The sequence below is a fragment of the Anastrepha obliqua genome, chromosome 6 (genome assembly GCF_027943255.1).
Source record: "Anastrepha obliqua isolate idAnaObli1 chromosome 6, idAnaObli1_1.0, whole genome shotgun sequence".
NCBI classification, from domain to species: domain Eukaryota; kingdom Metazoa; phylum Arthropoda; class Insecta; order Diptera; family Tephritidae; genus Anastrepha; species Anastrepha obliqua.
The window spans coordinates 58530990-58537986 of record NC_072897.1 but is presented as its reverse complement, the minus strand read 5'-3'; the positions used below and the strand labels follow the sequence as shown (position 1 = coordinate 58537986).

Genomic DNA, 6997 nt, shown 5'->3' with positions numbered 1-6997 from the left:
ATTGGTATATGTTTCTTTAAGATCCTCTTACCAAATAAATATTATTACCTTAAGAAAATGAAATACTAGTTTTTTTAATTTTAATTTTTTATTTTTATTCACAGAAATTTATGTATATGTATATATATTACAATGGTCTAAATAATAGGTAATTACATTTCCTGAAATGAAAAAAAAAAATAATTATTTTTATTCACAAGTAATTTAAGTATTCTTATATGTATATGTATATATATTACAATGCTATAAATAATAGGTATTTACATTTCCTGAAATGAAAAAAAAATATATAAAATTTTGAAAGCACGAATTACGAAATTGTTCTCATACTATAACAATTTCTCACACGACTTCGATATTGACATCGATTAAGTCATTGCGATTTACCTGATTTTTAAAACACTACTCTCAATCCATCATGATTAAGAAAAAATTGTAGTGCTTTAAAAATCTAGGCTCGGGTGCTAGCTGAAAGAGAAGAAAAAATAAAAAAGAAACCTGTAAAATAGACTAAAAAATAGAAAAAACCTGAAACGGGAAAATACCTGTAAAATATATAAATAAAAAAAACCTGAAATATAGAAAAGTGGAAAACCCTGAAATAAAAGAATAGGTATCATCATATGCAAAAGATAGCTAATAGATTATTAATTACCTGTGTGAATTGTACAGCTGTATGTAGGGTGATCGTCGTGCCCTATTAAGAAAATTTATTTTATAATATAATATAAACGTATAATAATTCAAAGACGGTTATAGGCATGTTTTTATGATGGAACTCCCTTCCCACAGCCCCCAGGCCGCGCCACCACTCTCATTCGTCACTAATAATCGAATAGTTGCTTAAATTTAATCTAAAAATCTTAGTTTTTCCTATTTCCCACTATTTATAGCACACTCAAGACTTTATAATCCGCATAAGCTGTTCAACTATGACCCAAATGCAAAGTTCAAAAACGGTTTGAGATAGAAAATTAATAAAATAATTTTGCTCGATATTTTTCTGATTGGTTGTTTTGATTTTATTCAACAAGGCATAGTAACTGATGCCGGGTATTGTAATATTATGGTTATTAATAAAAAATTATTTTCTATGAAATATATGCACATACACATTCAAAAATAATTTAAATTTCTTAACTTCCTCCACTTTCCTGCCTCAAAACTCTAATGCTACCAGTTAGCAAACCTCACCCTCAATAAAACCTATCCACCCTAATATTATATCAAATGTATGCAATAAAACCTATCCACCCTAATATTATATCAAATGAATGCAATACATCAGTAGGTATGTGTGTTTGATATTATTGTAGGTTCGCTTTAGCGAAATATAAAAACACACATACCTACTTATGTATTGCGCAAAAACTTACCTAAACGAAGGGTGGGGATGGCACCCTTTTTCAAACATTGTCCCCCCACAACACATGCCTCAAAGTGTTTTACACACACAAATGAGTTGTGGGGTGGAAGATGTTCCGTCCTGGCAATATGCAAATTCTGCCTCCATTTGTCTGCTAATATGGGGTCCTGTGGGAAAGAAAATAATTTCACTTTACTGTTTTTTAAATAACACCCGCGCACACGACACGTTCTGCTCATTTTTAAATCGAAAAAGTTTAAAAAAATTCGGAAAATCGAAAGCGTTTGAAAATTGCGCGACGTCAATCAAAAGTTTTTCTCAAACTAAAGTTCATTAGACTCTTTTGGTTTGACATGGAAATTTTGGCGCAAATTACGCAAAATCAATTCAAATTCAAAAATGAATTTTCATGCAAATAAAGAGACAAAAAGCACCTGTAACCTAACTTTGGCACAAAACGGAAAGTTTCCAAAAAACAAGCTCTTAATTCTCAAAAGCTGTTAAATTTCTGCAGTTGAGCATATTTCTGTTAACGTTCTGTGAAAAATGTCGCTCAGATGTCGCTGTTGTGTACCACGCGCGCAAAACGAGTACCCCTGAAAAGTGCTGCCATTTAAGTCATTGAGACTTCTCTATATTTAACGTTCTCTGCTCTAGATTTCATAATCCGTATAAGCTGTTCAAATGCAAAGTTCAAAAACGGTTTGAGATAGAAAATTAATAAAAATAATTTTGCTTGATATTTTTCTGATTGGTTGTTTTGATTTTATTCAACAAGGCATATTAACGGATGCCGGGTATTGTAATATTATGGTTATTAATAAAAAATTATTTTCTATGAAATATATGCACATACACATTCAAAAATATTTTAAATTTCTTAACTTCCTCCACTTTCCTGCCTCAAAACTCTAATGTTACCAGTTAGCAAACCTCACCCTCAATAAAACCTATCCACCCTAATATTATATCAAATGTATGCAATAAAACCTATCCACCCTAATATTATATCAAATGCATGTAATACATATGTAGGTATGTGTGTTTGATATTCTTGTAGGTTCGCTTTAGCGAAATATAAAAACACACATACCTACTTATGTATTGCGCAAAAACTTACCTAAACGAAGGGTGGGGATGGCACCCTTTTTCAAACATTGTCCCCCCACAACACATGCCTCAAAGTGTTTTACACACACAAATGAGTTGTGGGGTGGAAGATGTTCCGTCCTGGCAATATGCAAATTCTGCCTCCATTTGTCTGCTATTATGGGGTCCTGTGGGAAAGAAAATAATTTCACTTCACTGTTTTTTAAATAACACCCGCGCACACGACACGTTCTGCGCATTTTTAAATCGAAAAAGTTTAAAAAAATTCGGAAAATCGATAGCGTATGAAAATTGCGCGACGTCAATCAAAAGTTTTTCTCAAACTAAAGTTCATTAGACAAAAGAGTCTGACATGGAAATTTTGGCGCAAATTACGCAAAATCAATTCAAATTCAAAAATGAATTTTCATGCAAATAAAGAGACAAAAAACACCTGTAACCTAACTTTGGCACAAAACGGAAAGTTTCAAAAAAAAAAGCTCTTAATTCTCAAAAGCTGTTAAATTTCTGCAGTTGAGCATATTTCTGTTAACGTTCTGTGAAAAATGTCGCTGTTGTGTACCACGCGCGCAAAACGAGTACCCCTGAAAAGTGCTGCCATTTCAGTCATTGAGACTTCTCTATATTTAACATTCTCTGCCATATGTCATGCAAGTCAAGCTCTTCCATTTTGGGCAAAAAAAAGTTGGATATCATTTCACGGTAGCGATCACCAGTCACAGTTACGTTACGATTCGCAGCATCTTTGAAAAAGTACGGTCCAATGATACCTCCAGCCCATAAACAGCACCAAACTGTGACCTTTTCTGGATATATTGGTAGCTCTTGCAATTCTTCTGGCTGATCTTCACTCCAAATCGACAATTCTGCTTATTTACGTACCCATTGATCCAAAAATGAGCTTCGTCGCTGAACACAATTTTTGGACTTTAAACTTTCTTAACAGAACACGCATTTTTATAATAAAATTCAATGATTTGCAAGCGTTGTTCGTTTGTAAGTTGATTCATGGTTAAATTATAGACCAAACTGAAGATGTTTGACAATGAAACAAAACACGAAACGTGCGTCAGTTTTTTAAACAAACTGTTTAAGAAGATAATAGCTAAAAAATCACCCTTTAGAAAACAACAAAAAAAAAATTACAACAGCAAAAGCTGTAAGACGAAAACAAAATTTAGTGCATATTTTACGCGTCAAAATAAAGTGTACAGCGTACATCAGTAGCATTTTAGCGATGTTGTACGGTAAAAAATTCGATATTTGGTTGTTACTTCCTTTTTCGATGCATTGAACCTTTTTTCATATTGTATTTTAATTGCTTGCAATCGGCAGAGTGAAAAGTTTTTGTCTACAGTAAATTAAATTCTATTATTTATTTTTTTTAATAATGGGTAAACAAACTTCGACTGATGTTAGAGAACTGCCAACAACAGAAGCCATAATATTGTGAAAAAAATAGTTGACAAATACAAAAAGTTCGGCAAAGTAGAAAATCGCCCAGGTGCAGGCCGTCCAAAAATTTTAAATGAGATTGAAGTAAGGTCTATAGTGCGTGATGTGAAGAAAAATCCCTTTAAAGGTGCGGTCAAAATATCACAAGAAGTTTCAACTGCATCAGATACTAGCGTAAGTGCCAGTACAATACGTTGAGCGAAAGTAAGTTCGAGGTCTTTGGGCAGAAAAAACTGGTTAAAGTCTGGAGAACCAAAAATAAAGAGTATGCCGACCAAAATTTGATAACCACAGTTAAGCACGGTGGGGGTTCGGTAATGGTGGGGGGATGTATGGCGGCAAGCGGAGTTGGCAATTTGGTCTTTATTGAAAGTACCATAAACAAACCGGATTATCTGAATATTTTACAAAATAATTTACTAACCATTGTGCAGAAATAAGACTTGCAGGGATCTCGGATCTTTCAACAAGATAATGATCCCAAGCACACAGCAAAAATAGTAAAAGAATGGCTGCTTTATCGTATTCCTAAGACATTGGATCATCCTCCACAGTCACCGGACTTAAACCCTATTGAGCATTTGTGGGAGCACTTAGACCACCAAATCCGGAAAAGGACAATTACCAATATGGATATGCTGAAACTCGCTATAAAGGAAGAGTGGGATAAAATTTCATCTGACGTGACAAAAAAACTAGTTGAGTCGATGCCCCGAAGACTGTCTTCCGTTATCAAAGCAAAAGGGAAATCAAGAAAATACTAAATCGATATCATTTTTGTAAAATATATCTCTGTACACTTTATTTTCACGCGTAAAATATGCACTAAATTTTGTTTTTGTCATACAACTTTTGTTGTTGTAAATTATTTTTTTGTTGTTGTCTAGTAATTAGTAGAGAATTAAATACTAGTTTAAAAAACATGAAATTAAAATATATTGTTTTGTTATAAAAGACTGAAATAAAATCCATATTATAACAAAATGCTTTGTACACTTTATTTTGACGCTCACAGTACATACATTTATTTGTTCCTTTTGGCAAACGAAATTTTTTTCAATTTACACTTTATTACAGGGTATAATATATTTACATATGCATTTGCTAGATAGTATAAAACTTTGAAATAAATAAAGGAAAACTTCAAAGAAACCTATTTGCATAGATGGGACAACTAAGTTCACTTATCGTTATTAAATATAGTGTTGCAGGCATATGTACCTACATATGTATGTACTGAAGCAACCATGACCTACTTCACGCTCATCGCCTTACATTTCATGCAAGGCGTAAATACCCGAATGATCGAATTCCTGCCTAATAAATTCTCAAACAATTCTATTTTGCATATGCATGTACATATTTGTATGTGCGTATGCACACTTGATGCCCTAGCCTATGTACGTACATATTTGTGTTTTGAACTTCTAGCAAAACAATCTTCTTCTCTTCTTAATTGGCGCGATAACCGCTTACGCGATTTTGGCCGAGCTTAACAAAGTGCGCCAGTCATTTCTTTCTCGTGCTAATCGGCGCCAGTTGGACACACCAAGTGAAGCCAAGTTCTTCTCCACCTGATCTTTCCAACGCAGAGGAGGCCTTCCTCTTCCTCTGCTACCACCAGCTGGTACCGCATCGAATACTTTCAAAGCCGGAGCGTTTGTATCCATTCGGACGATATGACCCAGCCAACGTAGCCGCTGGATCTTTATTCGCTGCCTAGCAAAACAATGCTTATTAATAAACACATATGCATGTACATACAACCGCCCACACAGGGCACTCACTTTATTCCTCTAAATGCGTATGTCGTTCAAAGCTAAAATTCTATGCCTAACGACTACAAGAAAACATGCATTAATAAGCGCAGCCGTAGCGACCATCATTTTAGTTGCCATAGTGCTGAACAGTCTGAAATAGTCGCGGCGGCGCCGAACAGTTTCAACTATTGTACTGTACAACAAAAACTCATCATAAAAAAATTCATTGATAAATTCAAGCTTGTAGTTTTAAGAGCAAAGTACTTTCATTCTTTCATTCAATCTTCATGATTCAATTATAGAAGGTTAGGTAAGTAAGCAGCTTTCTCGCTCTCTGTTGACAAATCGGCTCCCTTATTTGAAAACGTGTTGCTTCTTCACAAAAAAAAGTACATATTTCACAAAAAAATTTTTGAATTGTAGTAAAAACTGAACTTTTTGTTGAAAATTATTTCGTCGGCAACACTGTTAATTTTTTTGGCACGTTGCTTTATTCATATTCGTTAAAAACCGTTTATTTAATTGGAAACATTCAAGTAAGTAAATTCGTAAATCGTAAATAAATTATTTTTAAAAGCTTTTATTTGCAGGTGTTCATATACGCGCAAGTGCAGTATTTCAAAATAATAATTATAGAAATCCAGCATCGTATACCTGTAAATACACGTAAGTTATAACATTGTATTTGCAAGTTATCTATTTCTAATACTTTTGATTTGCAGATTTTTGATTTCTGAGCAAATTCAGCATTCCTGCACCTGCACCCCCGTGTCTAATATTCGCACACGTTTTGTATCCTCAAATACTCGTAAGTTATAATATTGCATTTGTAAATTATCTATTTCTAATACTTTTTGGAGAACAATTATAAAGGGGTTTCCAATAAGAGGTTTTTTTTCATATTCAAAGAAAAATTCTATTTTTTAATGTAAATGATCCGATGTTTATTTCAGTTTTAAGAGAAAACCCTTTGTTATATTGTACATATGTATTTTTGGTTAATAATTCGCGTAAAAACACATTCAATTAAAAATATGGCTTGCAACAATTTTCAACTTTTGGTTGAAATATTTTAATAAGATTATGCATTAAGATTTTGTAGTAAGTATAAAAACACTAATAAAACATGAAATAAAATAAAAAACTCGATCCGCATTATAAGTACTATATTTTTTCTTAATAATTCGATTGAAAATACATTTAATTAAAAATATGAATTGGAACAATTTTAACTTTTGGTTTAAATATTTAAATAAGGTTATGCAGGTTAAATAAGCAAGTTGCGCCTTGTGTCATAAAGCATGGA

The 6997-nt window shown here is 33.0% G+C and overlaps 1 long non-coding RNA gene across 1 annotated transcript; it reads right to left on the bottom strand.

Annotated features, from left to right (window-relative positions):
- Positions 1 to 295: 295 nt before the first annotated feature.
- On the bottom strand, positions 296 to 1525 carry LOC129250026 (uncharacterized). The gene is made up of 2 exons (XR_008582792.1): positions 1377 to 1525; positions 296 to 596 (listed from the first exon to the last, which is right to left on the bottom strand). It is a non-coding gene; the product is annotated as an uncharacterized LOC129250026 (long non-coding RNA).
- Between the last annotated feature and the right edge of the window lie 5472 nt (positions 1526 to 6997).